The sequence below is a fragment of the Nanorana parkeri genome, unplaced genomic scaffold (assembly GCF_000935625.1).
Source record: "Nanorana parkeri isolate BGI_ZX_2015 unplaced genomic scaffold, ASM93562v1 scaffold652, whole genome shotgun sequence".
Classification (NCBI taxonomy): domain Eukaryota; kingdom Metazoa; phylum Chordata; class Amphibia; order Anura; family Dicroglossidae; genus Nanorana; species Nanorana parkeri.
In genome coordinates, this window is record NW_017306920.1 from 867209 (window position 1) to 880234 (window position 13026).

Genomic DNA, 13026 nt, shown 5'->3' on the forward strand with positions numbered 1-13026 from the left:
CAGGGTGTTTTTATTGGACCATTCTGCTGTCTTTTTCACACACATACTGAGGGGAATTTATCAAAACTGGGGCATACAGAATCTGGAGCAGTTGCTCAGGGCAACCAATCAGCTTCTCTCTTCAGTTTGGTCAGTTAAGATTTGAAAATGAAAGAGAGTAACTGATTGGTTGACATACACAGCTGCTCCAGATTTGGTCAGCTCTAGTTTTGATAAATTTCCCTCATAGTGTATAATACAAAGTGATAGTAAATGTCCTTTTGGGATACTGCCAATTAACAAATAAGTGCTTATCTAAATAAATACAGGGGAACCGCGATCTCCACCCTACTTCCCATCCCTGGATGCACAGAGGAACAGTGATCTCCTCCCTACTTCCCATCCATGGATGCACAGAGGAACAGTGATCTCCTCCCTACTTCCCATCCATGGAGGCACAGAGGGACAGTGATCTCCTCCCTACTTCCCATCCATGGAGGCACAGAGGGACAGTGATCTCCTCCCTACTTCTCATCCATGGATCCAGTGGAGCAGTGATCTCCACTTTACCTCCCATCCATGGACGCACAGAGGGACAGTGATCTCCTCCCTACTTCCCATCCATGGAGGCACAGAGGGACAGTGATCTCCTCCCTACTTCCTATCACTGGACACACAGAGGGACAGTGATCTCCTCCCTACTTCCCATCCATGGATGCACAGGGGAACAGTGATCTCCTCCCTACTTCCCATCACTGGACACACAGAGGGACAGTGATCTCCTCCCTACTTCCCATCCATGGAGGCACAGAGGGACAGTGATCTCCTCCCTACTTCTCATCCATGGATCCAGTGGAGCAGTGATCTCCACTTTAACTCCCATCCATGGACGCACAGAGGGACAGTGATCTCCGCCCTGCTTCCCATCCATGGACGCACAGAGGGACAGTGATCTCCGCCCTGCTTCCCATCCATGGACGCACAGAGGGACAGTGATCTCCGCCCTACTTCCCATCCATGGACGCACAGGGGAACAGTGATCTCCTCCCTACTTCCCATCCCTGGATGCACAGGGGAACAGTGATCTCCTCCCTACTTCCCATCCATGGACGCACAGAGGGACAGTGATCTCCACCCTGCTTCCCATCCATGGACGCACAGAGGGACAGTGATCTCCACCCTGCTTCCCATCCATGGACACACAGAGGGACAGGGATCTCCGCCCTGCTTCCCATCCATGGACACACAGAGGGACAATGATAAGGACACACTTTATTCCACCCTGAAGGGTATGACTAGGCTAGCAGTGATCTACCACCCTACTCTTCATCTAAGGACAGGGGGTAGTGATCAGGACCCATTCCTTTATGCTGCTCCTGCTTTTAAGTGCAATTCAGCCACACCCACTATTTTCCGTATTGCCCTCCTCACTCTACCCCTTCTTTGTCCCCATTTTCTGGAATACTGATTTTCAAAAGTTCCCAGGCATGCACATCAGTGGCGTGGGGGTCAGAGGATGGAATCACATTGAGTGGCAGTGTTGACAGTGTTGAATGCTGAATTGTCTGGTGGTGGTTGCTTGGTCTATGGAGGGTCATATAATCATTTTGTTATTTATATCTGTTTATTATATATGATATGTCACCTTCCTGACTCCGATGGGGAAACAAGGGGACGCTAATTAATGTTACATACGAGGAGATGAAGGTACACTATTGATTGTGGCACAGGGGACATAAGGTGAATAAATGTGAGCAGGGTCGGACAGTCACTAACCATCTCCTGCTGCACAGCTTTGTCCCTGACGGCTTTCTGTAGCATCACATTCTCTGAATATGTGCGACTCTTTGGTCTGAAGAGTGGCAAATCCTCGTTGATCAGAGGCTGCAGCTCCTTATATCATGAAAGTGAACCACCACTGTTCTACCCCTGACTGACACACTGTAAAATAAGGGGGAAAAAAGGGCATTGGATACACTTTAGATCTGCCATACAAAGAACATCCAGTAGATGGCAGCACAACACTGTGACTTGCCATAAAGGAGTCATCTTTGCCATGCTATGCATTTGCATTGCAATGGCTGCCAGTAATATTCACTATCTGAATATGCTCTCAAGAACCACCTCACAGTTTAGTATCATATTTATATACCTGCTGTTTGCAATAGTATATGTGTGATAAATGTAATCTAAAATGAGCCCTAGTGTAAGAGGATCAGAGATGGACTTTTGCAGAAGGTATGCTGGTACTGCAGGATATGGCTTGGTGAAAATTAGTAAAATAAAGTATCTTTAATTTTTCCTAATTATAGTAAAAAATAAAACCCCCAGTGGTGATTAAATACCACCAAAATAAAGCTCTATCTGTCCCCAAAAAATGGTATAAAATTCATTTCAGTACAGCGTTGCATGACGGAATAAACGTCAGTCAAAGTACTGCAGCGCTGAACACTGAAAAATGGCCTGCCCAGGAAGGGGGTCTAAACACCTGGTCTTGAAGTGGTTAATGGGGGCCTGTCCTGGCTATGCTTCCCCCATGGTTATACCTGCTACCCCAATAGCAGGGGCGCCCCGAGGCTGGGTGACACCTGGAGCGGTAACCGAGTGTCACCCCGCGAGACATCACTGCACGTGACGTCACCACGCGCGTGCACGATTACGTTATCGCGCACGCGCGGCATTATTCTGATACCTGCCGGCGGCCATCTTGGTGATGGACGCCGGCAGAGAGAGGAGGGGACAGTCACCCGGCGGGATAATGTATGCCGCCGGGTCCCCTCCTCTCTCCTGATACTGTCGGGCGTTCGGTCCATGACCGAGCGCCCGACTTTTCAGAGGGGGGTGACACCAAAATGACTGAGTCATTTTGGTGTCACCCCTCCAATGGTGTCACCCGGGTGTGGGCCGCACCCCCCTTGTGACTCCACTGCCCAATAGGTCTTCCTTCATATGCCGGTGCTCTATCCCTGGTGGAGAGGAGGAAGATCTCACCCCTCCAGTGGCGTCACAAGGGGGGGTGGGGGGTGCGGCTCGCACCCGGGTGACACCATTGGAGGGGTGACACCAAAAAGTTAGGCACTCGACCATGGACTGAGAGCCCGACAGTGTCAGGAGAGAGGAGGGGACCCAACGGCATACCTCATCCCTCCTCTCTTTGCTAGCGTCCATCACTAGGATGGCCACCGACAGACGTCAATTAGATGACCGCGCATGCACAATGACGTTATCGCGCACGCGCGTGGTGACGTCATGCGGTCTCCGCTCCGGGTGACACCCAGGACGTCCCTGCACTAGAATTTATGTGTATATTGTTTTGTTCTCATGTTGTTTACTATGTGTTAAGTTCTGTTCTTATTGTGGGAGACAGCGTAGGACACTGTCTTTTTGGATGTGCTCGCTCATCTAACCCTGCAGTTTGGCTCAAATACAAATACTGACATATAATGGAAGGGGAATATTTCCCCCCTGAGCAAGAGGAACAAATTGTGGTTAAAATTAAAACATCTTCACCCCCAAATTGTTACAGGGCTCAGCATAAATGAGTACACCCCTTTGAACAGTAAGATTTGAATCAGTATCTCAGTGAGCACAAGAACAATTTCCAAAATCTTGACAAAACCGAGTTTTATAGAACATTTGTTTAGCTCATGACATGAAAGTAAGGTTCATAATGTAACAGATTACAGAATCTTCAGTTTTACTCAGATTAGGTGAAGCAAAAATGAATACACCCCACAACAAGAACTACTCCATCTAGTATTTTGTGTGACCTCCATGATTTGTAAGGACAGCACCAAGTCTTCTAGGCATGGAATGAACAAGTTGGTGACATATTGCAACATCTATCTTTTTCCATTCTTCAAGAACGACCTCTTTTAGAGTCGGGATGCTGGATGGAGAGTGATGCTCACCTCGTCCTTTCACAATTCCCCGTAGGTGTTCGATTGGGTTCAGATCAGGAGACATACAGGTGAAACTCGAATAATTAGAATATCATGCAAAAGTAATTGCAGTAAGTGCTGCAAAAGGTGCCCAAACCAAGTACTGAGTACATTTGCATGCTTATACTTTTCAGAGGTCCGATATTGTTCTATGTACAATCCTTGTTTTATTGATTGCATGTAATAATCTACGTTTTTGAGGTTGTGGATTTGGGGTTCTTGGGGTTTTCATGAACTGTAAAGGCCGTAACACACTGCACGCGAAGCAGCGCGGAGCGGTGGCGCGCTGCCTTTGCGAGCAGTGTGTCATGTCACTTTCTTCTCGGCACCTCAGCTTGCGAGAGCGCGCAGAGCTGAGCGTGCCGAGATGAACAATTTCAACTTTAGCCAATCGGCTCACGCGTATAAACCGGCGCGACGGGATGCGACGTCTGGCTGGTTGTTACAGACGAGCCGATTGGCTGAAGGCGCAGTCAATCATCTGACTGCACTCAGCTCACACACTGCACGCGAAGCTCCGTGCCGGAGAGCTTTGCTTCGCTCTGCACGGCTTCGCGTGCAGTGTGTCACGGCTGTAAGCCATAATCATCACAATTATGACAAATCACGGCTTGAACTATCTTGCTTTGCAGGTAATGAGTCTATCTCATATATTAGTTTCACCTTTTAAGTTGCATTAGTGAAATAAATGAACTTTGCACGATATTCTAATTATTCGAGTTTCACATGTACTTGGCCAATTAATCACTTCCACCCTGTTCTTCTTCATGCAACACTGGCCTTAGATGTGTGTTTTGGATCATTGTCATGTTGGAAAAGTCCATGACGACCAAGTGCACGGAGAGATGGTAGCATCTTCTCTTTCAATATAGAGCAGTACATCTGTGAATTCATGATGCCATCAATGAAATGCAGCTCCCCGACACCAGCAGCACTCATGCAGCCCCACAGAAGGACACTGCCACCACCATGCTTCACTGTAGGCACCGTGCATTTTTCTTTGTACTCCTCACCTTTGCGACGCCATACAGTTTTGAAGCCATCAGTTCCAAAAACATTGATCTTGGTCTCATCACTCCAGAGTACAGAGTCCCAGTAGTCTTCTTCTTTGTCAGCATGGGCCCTGGCAAACTGTAGGCGACTTTTTTGTGCATGGGCTTCCTTCGTGGATGACACACATGCATGCCATTCCTCTGCAGTGTACGCCGTATTGTGTCACGGGAAACAATCACCCCAGTTTGGCTTTCTTCTTCTTTAGCTAACTGCAGTGAACTTGCATGGCGATTTTCTTCAACCCTTCTCATCAGAATATGCTCCTGTCGAAGAGTTAACTTCCGTGAAGTCTAGACGTCTCTGTGAGATGGTTGCAGTTCCATCTTTGTTACATTTTTGTATCACTTTTGCTACAGTATTCTGACTGATAAGTAAAGCTTTGCTGGTCTTCTTGTAGCCTTCACCTTTCCTGTGTAAAGAAATTATCTTCTTTCTCAGGCTTTGTGACATTTCTCTTCCATGTGGTGCCATTGCTGACAGCATGAACTGAGAAGGGGTTTTCTGTGTTAAAGGAGAACTATGGGGTCAGGTGATCTTCCCTAAAGCCTCTCTGCAGTACCTTATGAAACAACTCTCTATTCTTAAAGGAGAACTATGGTGTCAGGGCTTTTCCCCATAGTTCTGTTAAGGGTCACGGGAGAACACAAACTAGCGTTCTCCCGCGTCCCAAAGCTCAGTATACCGCGAGCTTCAGCTCGCGGTATACTGAGACGCCGCAGCCGGGACGGATCCCGACAATACTGTCTCGATCCACCCAGCTGCAGGATTGACAGCTGGCTCTGCCTATCTAGGGGCAGAGCCAGCTGTGCCCGCCCCCTCCCCCGTCCGTTTCGCCAGTCAGCGCTGGAGGATCGGAGCGGGGAATCCCTGCACGGCTCTCTGCAGGTATGAATCGAGAAGTGAGCGAGTGACGGTATGTGTTCGCTCACTTCCCGATCTATGGAGCTGACCTGTGACAGTTTCATTGTCACAGGTCAGATTATGAGGCTGAGTGAAAGTCACTCGCCTCATAATTCTCCTTTAAGTAACGTCCTTTTATAATCTCCTGTCTGCTGGACACCTGTGTAATGACTCATTATACTCACCTGTAGTTGAATTCTTGTTAATTAGGATTTTGTTGTCTTAAACTTAGCTTTGCTCCCTTGACTTTCATTGGGGTGTATTTATTTTTGCAACAGGGTCTTGAATTAATTTGTTAGGGAAAATACTTTTTTGTGTGTGCAAATTAACAAATCTTGGTTGCAATCAATGGCCCGCACTTGTGGGAGTATTTTGTAGTATAGTGTCCCATAGAAAATGTTGATTCTGAACGGAAAGTAAAAGTTTCCTGACAAATCTGTTGGGGTGTACTCATTTATGCTGAGCACTGTATGTTTCAGGAAACCCATTCAACCCTCTCTCTCTACCCCAAAACTACCTACACACATTTTTAATCAAGCACTTCCCAGTGCTAAAAGCTAGGGGGTAGCTACTGCTATACATAAAAACTGCTCTCCATACTCTTAGGGCTCATTAACACGGAAATCGGCCGGCACGTACAGCTCCATGCACGGCCGTATCAGGCAGCTCCCAGGAAGGACAGGTGCTGTGTGTGATTAGTACGCAGCCCCTGTCCTTTTCTGTGGGACTACGCGGCCATACGCCACCCTACGCTCACCCCAAGTGCAGGTCCGTACGGGTGCGTATGTCCAGGCTGGGACGCAGACAGGATCCATCCTGTCAGCTGCCCGAAATCGGGCAGTTCCTGAGAAGGACAGGTGATGCGTGTGATTAGTACACAGCCCCTGTCCTTCTCTATGGGAGTACGCCACCCTACGCTCACCCCAAGTGCAGGTCCGTACGGGTGCGGGTGTCCCGGCTCGGACGCAGACAGGATCCATCCTGTCAGCATACGGGTACGCTTACCCGCACGGACGTGTAGGGCGGCGTATGGCCGCATATTCCCATACAGAGGGAGAGGGGTACTAATCACACGGAGCACCTGTCCTTCCCGGGAGCTGCCCAATACGGCCCTGCACGCAGCATGGAGCTGTACGTGCCGGTATTTTCTCGTGTGAATGAGGCCTTAGAATCCCAGTCAGATCCACAAGGCAGGTAAGTTTTTATTAAAGGCCATATCCATGGACAGCCGTTTACCTTCGTCACCAAACACGCGCATAATTTCCACCAAACCTTTATAGATGATGCCTTGGTAAAATTAGTCAACTTTAAAGAGGGGTTCCTGCTGGTCAGGGGTGCTTCAACATAGCCCATAGCCGAAGCTTGACACCTCATCTGCCCTTTCTTATGCTGCCCATAAACACTTCAGAAAGACAGTACAGTTTGGACTGCTGGAGAGTCACCCATGCATCTCAGTGGGACTACAGTCACTGCGCCAAGGTCCACAAGACTTAATCTAGAACTGATCTTTTATTTGTAGACCAATTTTATTTAGATGCTTTAATTCCCTGCTATTTGCTGGACTGGCACTGCTGGGCCCCATCCTTGGAACTATGGAACACGTGTGATACAATTTCATCTTTTATTGATGCAAGTCAATCATATCAAAAAGCAAACAATGTTTTGGGGGTCGCACAGGGTCCCTTTATCAGACAATGTGATGACATTGTTTTCCTTATGAAGGGATACTATGCAACCCCAAAACATTGTTTTCTGACCTGATCAATAAAAGATGAAGTTATATCACAGTTGGAGTGCCGGCGACTTTTCTACACCACGTGCATCTCCAGAAACACACAGTCACTTCAAGGAAGCCACTCCCCTGCTCCCTTCCCAACAATCACAAAGGGAACCCTAAGGTAAATTCTGGCATGGAGGAGGAAGAGAAATGGGTGCACCATTGCCAAGATAAATATGACAAACTCTGAAATACAAGGTCAACCTGGATCCATTTTAATACCCATGATAAAAATGGATTGTCCTTCAGCTGAGGGCTTTCCATCTTTGGGGCCATTGTTTTTCATTATATTGCCACAGACCCCCAATCTGTCTGTAATCTATCATAGATGTCCGATTAGCTGATCCCCTTGTTTGTCCTTTTCCAGTTTTGATCCTTCTGAACTCTGCTTTCATATACCACCCACTCTACATTGGATGTTCTCCCTTCTTACACTGGGCACATGGAGTTTTATAGTAACAGCATATACTATTGTGTTAGAACATCAGAATTGTAATCGAACACTGTTTTTGATAATGCAATCAAAGGTTACATGAAGTGACTGCTGCCTTCCATTAGCCCATCACTTTCAACAACTTCCTGGATTCCCAGAAGGCTTTGCATCTCTTTCCCTGCTGCTTGATGCAATCTCAATTTCTCAAGACTACATAGCCCATAATGCATTGCTTCCAGCAAGCAATTCAGCTTTTGATGGTTGTCTGCTTGTCAACTTTTCCCCACCATCTATTTTGAGGTCCTCTGTCCTTGGGCACGCTTGGGCCCTTGCTCTGCTGGACTGGCCCGGGAGCGCACTGATTACTCTCTGGGAGCGATCTCCTCCATCTCCTAAAGGAAGCACTTGGAGCGTAAAATGCTTTGAGAGAGAGAGAATCACCATTCCTGGTATAAGGAGCATTCGTATACGAGAACAGGTTATACTTATTATGTTTGTCATGGCCATCTAGCCTCACAACTCTGGAATGGTTATTTGGAGATCAATCTGTTTTTTTGTTTTCTGTTTTGTAATGTGCACATATTATTCAGGTGGTGGGGGTCCTCTCCGCACTCTCTTCTTTTACCACATATTAATTATGTCTTTGAACATTTTTAACCTTTGTATAATAAAGTACTCCTGTTTTATCATGTGGTAATTTTTGTCACTTGGTACCGAAAAAGCCCCACCTCCTATTTTTTTTTTACTTCCAGCAAGCAATGATAATGTTAAATTGTTCAGATGTCGAGTAATTCATAAGGCAGGCCCGTGAGCATCTTCAAAAAACGTTTACTTGACTAAATATTTTTTTACCGATGAAAAACTCCAGGAATGGAATGTGTAAAGGTTTCATCTGTGTAACAAATGGAGTGAAGGCTTTTCTCACTTCCATGACAGAATTATACTTTAGAAACAGCTTCGGAAGCTAGTCCAAACTCTAGATCAATATGGTTATTAGGAGTGGGATAGAACTTGTGTATATTCAATATAGAAATTGAGATTTTGACCAGAAATACTTTTAAACAGGAGTAAACATGGATACATGGTTGGAATACTAGTCAGACAGTGTTACAAAGCATTGCTGTGGATCACCGGTCAACAAACTGTTACATATGTTCACTCAATGGACCTACAGCTTGTATGCCATGTTATTACATTATGTATGCAATTGCTGTACTTGTACTCCAGTGTGCCTATACCAGGTTATCACATTATGGATGCAATTGCTGCACCTGTTTTACTCTAGAGTGCCTATTTGAGATGTTTAATTGTTGACTTGGTAATCAAATGTTACTAAAAAAAAAAAAAAAAAAAAAAAAGTTTAAATATTCATATTTTGTGTTTATTCTTCTTGGACCCGTCAGGGTTTCTTACCCTTCCTTGTCCACTTAAGCTGCAGGTTTAGCTTTTGTGCAGTGTTTCTAACACTGACTGTTGCCACTGGATACCCCCCTATGACCAAACATATAAATGTAATCATTTTGTGACTACTGGCAACTTCCTGTCTCAGAGTTATGATGCTACTCATGTTCACTATGTAATCAGTCTTGACTTGGTTTCTGTCCTTACCCCTGTTCAGACCCGCTGGTAGCTATTGTGCTCAGTTTATGATCCTGGCTCCGGCTATTGATCCCCTGGTTCCAGACTTCGGTTGTTGTACTTTCGTCCTGCTCCCTGCGTTCCCAGACCTGGCTCGGCTGACTATCCTCTTTGGCTTCTGACCTCTGGCTCGGCTCAGACTAAAAGGTGCCCATACACCTTACAACCATCGCACGACTTTCGTTAAGCGATGGTTGTAAGCTAATTAAAAGCTCGTACGATCTGCCCATCTTGGACAGGCAGATCGTACTTGCATCGTATGGGCACCTTGAGTCTTGGATTTACCTTTTGTTCATGATCACTCACTTTTTTTTTTTTAACCTGCACTGTAGTCTGTCAGGTTTCTTCGTTCCGACAGGTCCACAAAACGGGGCGGCATCCTTTGCCTACCCAAGTGTCCCTCTTTCTCATCTCATATGGCGAGTCCCACCGCACCCCTTTTTTCCCGTCTCATCTCAGGTTGTTGGGAGAGATCTCTCTCCCCATCGAGATAGACACAGACACACACACACACACACACACACACACACACCTAATAACAAAGATCTAAAAGACACTGTTCATATATTTATTTGTACAAAAATACATAGATACATAGGAGAGCATTCTGAACAATGCAGATCTTTAAAATACAATCATTAACACAGTTCAAGGCACATTAAATAATTAAGATGAATCAGATTTATAGATGACATTGTATCCCATTCAGATGGGGAAAAAAATGGAATTAAATGTAAACATTTCTACAAAAATATCAACATAGTCCATCGTTGGTATATACATTGTCAGTTCATTGGTAAAATATCCAGCCTTTCATTTTTACAATCGTAAAAAAAAAAAAAAAAAAAAAAAAAAAAAAAAAAAAAAGACCATGAGGAAATAAAAAAAAAAAAAAAAAAAAAAAAAAAAAAAAAAAAAAAAGGAAGAATTGCACTTTTCCCGTAGTTTCCCCCCTCCCACCCAACATTTACATAGTAACACTGAGATTAGAATTCAGTCATTAACTGAAAGACATTCATATTGCTGAATGGTGGGCAGGGGAGACTAGCATATAAGAAAAAAAGTATTTTGGAAAAATGTTACCTATTTGCATTGGTTGTGCTTTAAAAATAAAAAAAATCAGGAGTCACGACTCCTTGTGCTTAGAAGGGGTGTGCCGAGAAAACGAGCACAAAACTAGAAATTGACATTTGTTAAAGGGGAGGGTTAGGGAGACTTCAGTTATACAAATAAACACATAGCTGACTTGCACATATGTTTACCATTTTACCCATCAAAGGGCTTGAAATTTTATTCCGCCAGTCTTGTGTCCGATTAACACCGCTCTACCGCACTGCGCAGCCAGAAAGTGGGTCTACTACCACCTGGTTCACTTTGCTGATTGTTGGGCAGAGACAAGGTTACTACTTCACAATTGTCACCACTTGCACGTTGTCACACATTTCACTAAGTCAGCACAATTATTTTGAATGGGCTGCCAACACAGCAACTAAATAAAAACCAGACTTGCACTTTTTAAAGCACGGTGCATCACAATGCATGGTATATTCAATGTGGTCCACCACAGTGCGGGTCCTTTGGCTCCTACTGTGCGGTATGTTGGGGTACCATTCTAAATAGCACCCCAACCATCTAAATCATTGGCAATGCACCATAGGTTACAATAAGGGAACACATGTTTGACCATAGCGCATAAATGTGGAGGGGTCTAAAATAGGGATGCATTGATACTGTTTTTTCGGTATCAAGTATCAATACCAGTGCTACAGCTTCACAATTGAGCTGGCCAAACATGGAGCCGGCTTCCTGGGCAATCGGGAAGCCAAGCAGCGAGTAATGACATGCTGCCCGGCTTCCCGATTGCCCGGGAAGCCGGCTCCATGTTTGGCCAGCTCAATTGTGAGTGGCCAGGAAAGCCAAATCAGGAAGCTGGGTCATTACTCACCACCAGGCTTCCTGATTGCATGGGAAGCCAGCTCCATGTTCCCCTATGGCACGGCCAGTCAGAAGAAAATCTTCCTCTGACCAGAAGTTCCGGTATCAGCGAAGGTATCTGAGCATTTGGGCGAGTACTCTCCCAAATACTCGGTTTTGGCATAAATACTACTATCAGCATCGGTGCATTCCGTGTCTAAAATGTCAACGTTTGCAGAGAAAGATAAGAGCCGAGCAGTAGGGAAATAGAGGACCTCCATTCCTTTGAAAGGCTACATTGTAAGCATTTTGCATGGCAGCTTTTAAAGACCTTTAAAGCTCTGAATGGATTTTACAGAACTTAAGACATTTAATTTCTAATTAGGACATTTATGTAACTTTGCTGTGCAGCCAATTGCTCCAATATATCAGTTGCCATGTTAAGGGATAGAAACCCTCTATGGCAAAATGGATTTTGCAGAACTGCTGGACAGAAAGCAGTGCTGGGAAAAAAAGAAAAATTTGCTATGCACCATTTATTGAAAATAATTAATTTGATCATTTCAGATGGGTTTTCACTTTGAACCAGCATGCATTGCACAGATTACATCCAGCAGATCTGTTTTTAAAATGCTAAAACTCTCAACCATTTTTAAAAATCAAAAGTTCCTGCCTAAAACTGGTACCACAATGACTTTTAGCTTGGGTGGCCAGCTCTGTGCCTTTGATCCTGGCTTCACTAAAGCAGTCTCCTTTGCCAACTTTGGGGCAGAGCTCCAAACCCCTTGAGTTAAGCCACTCCCACTTTGTGAAATATGTCAGTGGGTAGGAGGGCATAGCCCCAAAATCTGGGTAATTAAGCCCCTTGTAACAAAGTAAAACCACATCAGAGGCAGACTGATGAGGGATTACTGGCCAATGAAGGTGCTGGGCACCAAGCACCAAGTTTCCAAGGTCTTGAAAACCTATGGAAAGAAGACTATTCTGATGAAAAGCAAAATGGTTGACCAACGTCAAGTTGTGGTGGGGGTAGTACTCCACCAATGCGAGAGAAGAGAGTACTTAGCCATTTGCCTGGAGTCTAGCTTTAAAATGTTTGTATAAACTAACTTGTAAATTTAGCTTTTTGGTCCTTCAAATAGGTCTACCAGTTGGCAAGCCAATTTTCCTCAACACAATTCCTGAAATGGGGGCAACTGCAATCCCATTAACCAAGCCAAAGATCAAAGACCTGTGAGTGACTGACATTTAACCCATTCCCAGTCTCTGCTTGACAAATCAGTATGGAAAACCCTTTAGGCAGCCCTCGTACCCATGTAACATTCTCTACAAAATGGACAACAGGACGTTACAATCCTCTAAAAAAATAGGCAATTTCTAGATTGCCCAAT